Source organism: Marmota marmota, unplaced genomic scaffold (genome assembly GCF_001458135.2).
Source record: "Marmota marmota marmota unplaced genomic scaffold, marMar, whole genome shotgun sequence".
In the NCBI taxonomy this organism is placed as follows: Eukaryota; Metazoa; Chordata; class Mammalia; order Rodentia; family Sciuridae; genus Marmota; species Marmota marmota.
The window spans coordinates 1,911,111-1,921,908 of record NW_026000108.1 but is presented as its reverse complement, the minus strand read 5'-3'; the positions used below and the strand labels follow the sequence as shown (position 1 = coordinate 1,921,908).

Genomic DNA, 10,798 nt, shown 5'->3' with positions numbered 1-10,798 from the left:
GCTGGGCTGCTGCCTGGACCCACCTCTTGGGGGCCCTATCCATCACCAGCAAGCCCAAGATACAGCCTGTCCTTGGACCCAGGCAAGAGGGACCCTGACTGGTCCCTACGCTCCAAACACACGGAGACAGGAGACGTGTGCCCAGGCCTTCGTTCCATGCGTTACCGGTCCCAGATGCGGCCGAGCTTGGCATTGCCCTGTGTGGTCCGCCGCCTCCGTTTACGCCCTCTCCTGAGTCTGCTGGTGTTTCTTTGCCTCCCTGTCTCCCCTGCCACAGCTGCTAATCCTGACCCATTCTTCACGCCAGACAGAATGCGCTCGTGTGATCAAATCTACCCTCTGCTAAAAGCCCTCCAGAAGCTCCGCCTTGTCAGCAAAAGGAGTTCCCTCACCCCTCCCGTAAGGTCTCCGGTAATCCTGCCACTGAAGTGGGGTTTGAGAGAGTGGGTCGGAATGCCGCCAAGCCCCAACTCCTTGTCTCCTTGGGCACTCCGTAGTGGGCAAGGTCTCAGGCTACCCCCTCCCCACACCTGCACCCTATGAGCCTGAGTCAGATACCTGCCTTCTCTCACAATTCCTGTGCTTTCCCCCTCTTGGCACATTGTCATGGGATTGGGATTCATGACTGTCACCAATATCCCCCAAAAGGAAACTTCTTAAAGGGCAGGGGAAGACACGGGAGTGCCTTCCTCACGCACCAGAGTCCAGGATCAAGAGGCTGGACTCACAGCACTCCAGTATTTGCTAAGTGAATGAATGACATAATAATGGCCGTTTGTCCAGCAGTTATACACTAACCATGCTGCCTGCTGCTATCTCATCTCAGTCCACATAATGACTCTGGAGATAGGTACCATTAGCCCCTATTTGATGAATGAGAAACTCACGTTCATAGATGGTAAGGTATTTGTCCAAAGCCACCCCATAGAGGCAGAGCCCAGGTCCCAGCTCAGGTGTGACTTGGGTACTAACAGAGCACTCAATGATACAATCCATAGTTACTCTGGGGACTGGGACAGGGGAGGCCTCCCTCAGGAGTTGAACTGGGCTATCCCATCTCAGTACAAAGGGCTTACAGCAGTGCCACACTGGGCAACAGGGGAAGCTCAGCATGTCCCAGGACCCCTCAAAGTTATTGTGGCTGCAACAAGTAAAAATGGCCGAATCTGACAGGCACAGTGGCACACATGCCTGTATTCCCAGTGGCTGGGGAGGCTGAGACAGAAGGATCATGAGTTCAAAGCCAGCCTCAGCAACAGCTAGTTGCTAAGCAACTCAGTGAGACCCTGTCTCTAAATAAAATATAAAATAGGGTTGGGTATATGGCTTACTGGTCAAGTTTCCCTGAGTTCAATCCCCGGTACCAAAAAAAAAAAATTCTATTGTTTGTAAACTCCCAGTTTGTGGTAATTTTTTTAGAGCAACACAAATGGATTAAGACTCACCCTAAGGAAAAATTAACACGAAATTAAGGAGAAAAATACTAAGGAATAAGATTTTGTCTTGTATAGTTGAGCTTTGGAGAGCAACAAAACATAACTAGTTAATTTCTCCCCCTAAGAATCAATTTTTACCCCTTGAGGGATGGATTAGAGCTCTCCAGAGAAACACTAGTAGGTTGCAGAGATATTTTGTGACAAGGAACTGGCACATGTAATATGGAGGCCACAAGTCCCCAAATCTGCAGTGAGCCAGTGGAGACCAATAGAAACTAGGTGTAGCTCCAGTAAGGCCAACAGGCTTGAGGCCCAGGAAGACCCAGCAGGACAGAGGAGTTCCCTCCTTCTCAGGTTTCAGTGGAGGTTGTTTGCAGTTCTGGGGATCCAACCAGGGCCTCCTGCAACCCCAGTGCTCTCAGTTCTTTTGTTCTAATCAGGCTTTCAGCAGATTGAAGAAGACCCACCAAAATGTAGCTTTACTCAGTCAGCCAATTCTGATGTTCTCATCCCAAAACCCTCACATCACATCCAGAATAACGTTTGAACGAATGTTTGACACTCTCTGGCCCAGTCAAGTTGACACATTAAAAAAATAATAATAATAACCACCAAAGGGAGAATACAAGACAAGGACGAGAGGGGATTGTGCATGTTCTGAGAACTAAGTTTATTGTGGTGCACATCTATAATCCCAGCAACTCTTGAGGCTGAAGCCAGAGGATCACAAGTTCACAAGACCAGCCTCAGCAAAGTGGCAAGATCTAGTCTCAAAACAAAATAAAAATGCTGATGATGTAACTCAGTGGGTTCACCCCTGGGTTCAATCTCTGTACTTAAAAAAAAAAAAAAAAGAAAGAAAAGAAAAGAAAAGAAAAAAAAAAGAGAAAGAGAGAAACTTATTCTGGCAGGAATGTGGGAGGTCCCTTGAAATCCTGCATGGAGTAGGCACTCCACTCGGAGCAGCAGCCTCATGACTCTGGAAGGCTCTTAGAACTCACTTTCAGAAAAAGGCTGCATATAGTGGATACTTTCATAAAATTGCAGTTGTATTACTTCCATGTGCAATAAACATTATTAATTAAGATATGAATGTGTACTGGGCACAAGATGCACTTAAAAGGAAAATCAGATAAGTTAACTATCCCACAATTCATAGCCCCAAATCTATAATACATGCAGCACTAAAAACTGCATGACAACTTGAATGAAAAGATGGAAGGTGGGTAAATGAAGTTGAGATTCTCACATTTTCATGAAAGCAATAAATGTATTAGACAAAAAAAAATAAGGATATATGTTGTAATCTCAAAGATAATTGCTGAACGATTAGTTTCAAAAAAACTAAAGAGGGGCTGGGGCTGTAGCTCAGTGGTAGAACACTTGCTTAGCACATGTGAGGCACTGGGAGCAATCCTTAGCACCACATAAATATAAATAAGTAAATAAACAAAAGGTATTGTGTCTACAACTAAAAATATATATATTAAAAAAAAAAAAAAACTTGGGCTGGGATTGTGGCTCAGCGGTAGAGCGCTCGCCTAGCATGCGCGAGGCCGTGGGTTTGATCCTCAGTACCACAGAAAAATAAAAGTATTGTGTCCAACTACAACTAAAAAATAATATTAAAAAAAAAACTAAACGTATTTTTGTGTTAGGAGAGAACAAAGGAAAAAATATTTCTTGAACCCAGGACCTGCCACATGCTAGGCAAACACTCTGCCACTGAGTCACATCCCAGTCCAAAGTGAGGAATACTAAATGATCTGGTAATAAAGAAGGAAGAAAGCATGAAACAGGCATGTCAACAACATAGCAAAGAGCAGACTGTAAATCTACTAATGATTAAAACAAACTATATGGGGCTGGGGATGTGGCTCAAGTGGTAGCGTGCTCTTCTGGCATGCGTGCGGCCCAGGTTCGATCCTCAGCACCACATACAAACAAAGATGTTGTGTCCGCCAAAAACTGAAAAATAAATATTAAAATTCTCTCTCTCTCTAAAAAAAAAAATAAAAAAAATAAAACTTAGCAAACACACTTTACATTAGATATAACAAAAAATATAAGGGCACAGAAATTTTAAAAAGTTGAAAAATATATACAAAACAAATATTTAAAAAATCATGAACAAAAGTCTTAAAGGAAGAATCAGTAGAAAGTGCTCACTTTTGTGGCACATACACTAAAATAGGTACAATACAGAGAAGATTAGCAAGGTCCCTGTGTAAGGAAATTGGCAAATTGGTGAAGCATCCCATAGTTTTAAAAAACAAACAAGAACTTCTGAGAATACCCAGCACCCTCCAGGCAAGACCCTCTTTGTTGTCCTCTCCAGAGATTAAACCTAAAGTTACAGTTGTCCATCAGTGTGAAATAGAGGCTGGGAATCAGGAGTCTGCTTTTTTTTTTTTAATATTTATTTTTTAGTTGTAGATGGACACAACACCTTTATTTCAGTTGTTTATTTTTGAATGTGGTGCTGAGGATTGGATCGGACCCAGGGCCTCGTACGTGGGAGGCGAGCGCTCTACTGCTGAGCCACAATCCCAAGGAGTCTGCTTCTTAAGAGATTTTGCCAAATATTCCTTATTTTATTGCTCCCTTGACCCCAGTTCCAGAGTTAGCTGGTGCTGCCAATTCTTGAGCATTATTAGGACTCTGCAGGGTAAATTGGGCTGTTTTCCAGATTTCCACATGGAATGCTTGTTCAGGTCCACTACAGCACCTACCTTTCAGGTATCTGCTTTTCAGCTTTCAAAACTTGCTGCTGAGCCAGGCACAGTGGAGCGTACCTGTCAACTCAGCTACTCCAGAGGCTGTGGCAGGAGGATTGCAAGTTTGAGGACAGGTGGGGCACAAAAGCAACACCATCTCAAGAACATTAAAAGTTTGCTGCTGTTGCCTATCTTATTTTTTCCAACTATGTAGATTTATGCTTTTATTATTATTTATTTATTTATTTTGGCATTACTGGGGATAGAACCCAGAACCTCACACGTTAGGCAAGCACTCTACTGCTGAGCCCATCCCTAGCTCTCTTATTATTTTGAGACCAGGTGCCACTAAATTGCCTCGGCTGGTCTAGAACTTGTTATCCTTCTGCCTCAGCCTCCGGAGGCACTGGGATTACAGATGTGTGCCACTGCACCCACCCCAATGCAGTTCTAAACAATACAAAAATAGACTACAAAATAAACAGCTATGAAAACAGAAGTGGAAGTAATGCAGACCAGAAGAATCTCGATGTTTGAAAATTTGCAATGATAACATGTCTTCTGACATGATACAACAGGGAGTACAGTATCATCTGGGAAGGGGTTTTGTTTTGTTTTTTTGGTTGTATTTGGTACTGGAGATTGAATCACGGGGCACTTTACCACTAAGCCACATCCTCAATCCTTTGTATTTTTTATTTTGAGGCAGGTTTTCACTAAGTTTCCCAGGTGGCCTTGAAATTGCAATCCTCCTGCCCCAGCCTCCCAGTAGCTGGGATTATGGGCGTGCACCAACATATCCAGTTCATTGGAAATGATTCTTGCCCAGAATGTTGGGGCTGCATCTGATCAAATATTTAGAATCAATTCCATTTTGTTTTTATTTTTTTTTCTTTAATTGTAGATGGACGTGATACTTTTATTTATTTATTTTTTTGTATGGTGCCTCATGTATGCTAGGCAAGCACTCTACTACTAAGCCACAACCCCAGACCCCCTTAATTTTATTTTTATGTAGTGCTGAGGATCGAACCCAGTGCCTCACGCAAGCTAGGTGAGCACTCTTCCTCTGAGCCACAACCCCAGCCCCACCAATTTCCATTTTATAGGAAATTGAGGACACTGAAAAAATTAAGTAAAATAGTCATCAGGTAAAAATACAAGAAGACCCTCTACAAGACAATTTGCCTAAAAAGTCAGTATTATAAAAAGAAAGGAAAATTGTGAATTCTGGGTTAAAAGAGATTAAAGAGGAGCTGGGTGTATGGCTCAGTGGTAGAGTAACCCTGGGTTCAACCCCCAGGACCATAATAAATGCATGTGTACATAAAGGTTTCTGGACAAAATTTGAAAATGGAGATGAAATGGGTATTTCCAAGGAGAATATAGTTTTCCAAGGTGACCTCATTACAGGTAGAAAATTTAAACAATGGCTACAGAGAAAAATAGAAAGTATCAACTAAGGAATCAATGGGAAACATTAATCTAAGATTTTACCAAATTGTACCAAAGTTTCAAAGATTAAATAGTCTAGCTCCTCTGTAAACTGTTCTGGAGTACAGAAAAGGAAACGGAAACTTCTTGTTTTCTTTTTGTACTTTTTTTTTATTGAGGGAAAATTGATATAAAATAAATTGCATATGTTTAAAGATTTTTTCTTTCTTTCAGTACTAGAATTGAATTCAAGGTTTTTTGGGTTATTATTTTTTGGGGGGAGAGGTGGACCAGGGATTGAATCCACGGGCACTCTGCCACTGAGCCACAGCCCAGCCCTATTTTGTATTTTACTTAGAAACAGGGTCTCACTGAGTTGCTTAGCGCCTTGCTCACTGCTGAGGCTGGCTTTGAATTTGAGATCCCCCTATTTCAGCCTCCCAAGCCTCTGGAATTACAGGCGTGCACCACCGTGCCTGCATGAATTCAGGGTTTTATATATGCCAGGCATTTGCTCTACCACTGAGCTACCCACCTCCCCAAATCCCTTTTAGTTTTTGAGACAGGCTCTTACTAAATTGCACAGGCTGGCCTTGAACTTATGATTCTCCTGCCTCCCCGCTGAGTACCTGGGATTTTAAGCGCAAGCCACTATTCACAGCCTAAAGCATGGAATCTTATAAAGTACATCACCATCATCAAGACAGCAAACACATCCTTCACTCTCTAAACTTCAGCCCCTTTGTGAAGCCTCCCTTTCCATCCCTGTCCCCCACACTCACTGGCCCCAGGTAACTGCTAATCTGCTTTTGTAACTAGACTTATTTTATGTTTTGGGGGATTGAACCTAGGGCCTCACACATGATGGGCAAGCACTCTACCACTGAGTACAACCCTAGCCCTAGAATTTCTATATGAATAGAATTATGCAGTATACGCTCTTTCTTATTTCAATAAGCATAATTATTTGAGATTCGTTAGATGTTGTTGCATATATCAAAAGGGTTTTTTTGGTTTGTTTTTGCTTTTTGTTGTAGTACTGGGGGTTGAACTGAGGGCCTAGTACCATACTAGGCAAGTAGTCTTCTACTGAGCATTTCCTGTGAGCAGCCGACTTTTTTTTTTTAGTTGCCAATGGATTTTTAACTTTGTTTATTCATATGTGGTGCTGAGGATAGAACCCAGGGCCTCACACATGCTAGGCAAGTGCTCTACCACTGAGCCACAACCCCAGTCCCAGCAGCTGACTTTTAATGGATCCCCCCCCTTTTTTTTAAGTTGTAGATGAACACATACCTTTATTTTGTCTATTTTTATGTGATGCCAGGGATCGAATCCAGTGCCTCATACATGCTAGGCAAGCACTCTATCACTGAGCCACAACCCTAGCCCCCAGACCCCTTGAGCAGCTGACTTTTATTCTTGAGATAGGATCATGCTAAATTGCCCACACTGGCCTGGAACTTGTGATCCTCCTGCCTTAGCACCTGAGTAGCTGGAATGACAAGCACATACCAAAGCTAGGTGCTGTAGTATATATTTGAATTCCCAGCAACTTAGAAGACTGAGGCAGGAAGGTTGCAAATTCAAGGCCAGCCTGGGCAACTTAGTGAGGGACTATCTAAAAATAAAAAAATAAAAGGGGGCTGGAGATGCAGCTCAGTTGGTAGAGTGCTTGCCTCTCAGGCACAAGACCCTAGGTTCTAATCCCCAGCACCACCTAAGTAAATAAATAAATAAAAGGAATTGGGGACCTAGCTCAGTGGTAGAGTACCTCCGGGTTTATAATTCCCAGCCTCACAGAAAAGCAAAACCAAATATACCACTAAACCCAGCTGACTAACTTTTTATTGCTGAGTCATACTCCACATATGGATGTTCCACAGTCACTCATGGGAAATTTGGTTTGTTTTCAGTTTGGGCTTATTACAAAGCTGGTGTGAAGGTTCATGTAGAAGTCCTCTCATTTCTCTTGGGCAGTCACTTAGGAGTAGTCACATATGGTTACATTGTAGGTGTAAAGCAAACTGCAAACTGTTATCACTTTACATTTCCATCCCTGTGAGTTTCAGTGGCTCCAGGTCTTTCTCAATACTTGGTATGATCAGCATTGCTAATTGGGTGGGTGTAAAATGTGTGATGATATCCTACTCTAATTTTAATCTGCAATTCCCTAATGACTGATGATTTTGCCCATTGTCATGTTTTATTCACTTGTGATGCTGGGGATCAAATCCAGGGCCTTGAGCTACATGCCCAGTCTCTACATATATTCTTTGGTAAAGTTTCTGCACACACACACACACACACACACACATAATATTGGAATTGAATCCAGGGCACTTTACCACTGAGCCACATACCCAGTCTTTTTATTTTTTGAGACAAGGTCTTGCGAAGTTGCTGAGGCTGGCCTCAAACTTGTGATCCTCCTGTGTCAGCTTCCTGAGCTGTTAAGATTACAGGTGTAATCTAGCTAGCATTTCATTTTTTATCATTATTTTTTGCAGTACTGGGGATTGAACCCAGGGATCCTCTCCCACTGTGCTGCACCCCAGCCTGTGTTACTCATTAGGGCTTTCTACTTATGCTATTAAGATGCCTTGACTTCATTTTCCAGTGGGATGTGATCTCTTTCATGCTAACTGTTCTGGCTAGAGCTTTCAGCACCGTGAGGGCACAGAGAAGCATCTTTGTCTTGCCCCTGATCCAGGGGAAGCTTTCAACATTCCACCACCGAAGGTTTTCTTTTACCACTGAGCCACAACCCCAGCCCCAAACTCCAGGTTTTCAATGGGACCTTGTACGCTGATGCATTCCTGGGGCAAGCCCCACTTGGTCACGTGTAGAATGCTGTTTTGTTGGTCCCCCGGCCCCCAGGATTTCCTTTTGCAGGACTGGGTTTTGACTCCAGGTTCTTACATATACTAGGGATTCTACCACTGAGCCACGCCCCCAGCCTTTTTGACAAGGTCTCATTGCAGAGACTGACCTTGAATTTGCAACCCTCCTGTTTCAGCCTCCACCACAGCTGGGATTACAGGTATGTGTCATCAAGCCCAGCCCTATAATGCTTTTAATATGCTAATGAATTTGGCTTGCTAGTATTTCTGTTGTGTGTATGTATACACACATATATGAATATATATAATTCACAAGATTCTTCTGTGCAGTGTCTTCATGTGTCTTTGTATCAGTACTGCTGACCTCAGAGTGAGTTAGGAAGTGTTCCCTTCACTTTTCTTTGCAGAGGGAGGTCAAGAGTTTAAGAAAGATCAGTTTTTTTTTTTTTTAAATGCTTTTGACAGATGTACCAGTGAGGGTATCCAAACCTAGTTTTCTTTGTTGGGAGGTTTTGACTGTTTCCATCTTGCTTATTATATATAGGTCTATGTAGATTTTCTATTTCTCCTTCAGTTAGTTTTGGTTAAGTCATTTATAAGAATTTGTTAATTTCTTTAGGTCATCCAACTTGTTGGCCAAGTATCCACAGCAGTCTCCAATAATCCTTATTTCTGAAAAGTTGGTAGCAATGTCCTATATCTTGTTTTTTATTTTAGTAATCTGATTCTCTTAATCAGTCTAACTAGGGCTTGAGACTATAGCTTAGTGGTAATGTCTGCCTAGTATGTACTGAGGCTCAAGTTCAATCTCTAGCACTGCTAAAAACCAATAAAAAATTAAAATATAGCTTAACCCATAAGCAATTTAATAGTTTTTCAGTTTTCTAAAACAGAAAAATCAGCACTAACTTTCTCTATTGTTTTACTATTATCCATTTATCTCTAATCTTCATTAAGGCTGGTCTTGAATCATTGGAAATGATTCATTTCATCTATGCTTTATACATACAGCTTTTAAAAATTTTTGGTCATTTCTGATTTATGATGTTTGGACTAGAGTTGGCTCAACCTGTAATGTAATTCAGGGGGAAAAAAATCCTCCCATGTCTTAATAGAAGCAAAAGAGCCCATAAGACATTTATTCAGGGTTGGCAATGTAGCTCTGTAGTAGGCTGCTTGCCTAGCATGCCCAAGGCTCTGGGTTCTATTCCCTAGTATGCACCCCCCCTCCAACATTTGCGTCCTACAAAAGATAAAATTCCTCAAAGGAACCATTTCTCCTGTTATTTAACAAGAGCCTGCAGCAAATTTTTCATTGTTTTGTTTTGTACTGGGGATTGAACCCAGGGGTGTCCTACCACGGAGCCACATCCTCAGCCCTTCTTATTCTTCATTTTGAGACAGGGTCTTGCTAAATTCCTGAGGCTGGCCTTCAACTTGTAATCCTCCTGCCCCTGCATCCTGAGTAGCTGGGGTTATAGGCCTGCGCCACCATGCCTGGTCCATATTTCTTGATGAAATGTTGAAAGACAAAAGTGTTCATCAACACCATGTGTGCTTCCTAAGTATTGGAGTTTTGTAAAAGTTCAGTAAGAAAAAGAATGGTCTAAGAGTTAAGGAGTAACATTTAATTGCACATGATATAGAAAAATTCAAGGGAAATCAAGTGGGTTATTGGAGTAAGACCTTAGCAAAGTGCTGGATACAGAATATACAGAGGTCATTTCTGTATTGTAACATCAACAATATAGATGACACCATTTCAAAAATAAGTAAATTAGAGCTGAGTGGGGTGGCACATGCCTGTAATTCCAGCTATTCAAGAGGCTGAGGCAGGAGGATTGCAAAGTGGAGAGCAGCAAGGGCAACTCAGCCAAACCCTATCTCTATAAATAGAATAGAGAGAGCTTGGGATATAGCTCAGTGGTAGAGTACTGCTGGGTTTGATCCCCAGTACCAAACCCAAAAGAAAAAAACATAGTAGAACCAGCCTTCCCTTATCTGCAGCTAGCCTTGGAGGCTTCCTCCTGTTCAGCTCCAGGTAACTCAGTTGTTTCTAGTTTGTGATTTATAGGTTCCTGCCTTTCCTTCAGGCCCCGCCCTCCTCCCTGGGCTTGTTTAGGGCATGTATCTCCTCCTTCAACTAGCTCCTAGCTTCAGGAACAGGGGTGAAGAGACAGACTCTTGGAAGCCACCAGCAAGTATCCAGTCCATGAGCACTCTCAGCTATGGAGGCCGCACTGTGCAATAGCAACAGATAATAGGCCCTGGGCCTGGAGAGCCTTTCCTGTTCTCTTTCTCTGCAGAACTTCTTGGATCTTGAGGGTGGCAGCTCAGCATCCCTCCTCAGGACAGGCTGCACTTCCTG

General features: G+C 42.5%; 1 non-coding gene across 1 annotated transcript; it reads left to right on the top strand.

Annotated features, from left to right (window-relative positions):
* The first annotated feature begins 3,597 nt into the window (after nucleotides 1-3,597).
* LOC125611002 lies at nucleotides 3,598-3,703 on the top strand. The gene has a single exon (XR_007341116.1). It is a non-coding gene; the product is annotated as a U6 spliceosomal RNA (small nuclear RNA).
* The last annotated feature ends 7,095 nt before the right edge of the window (nucleotides 3,704-10,798 follow it).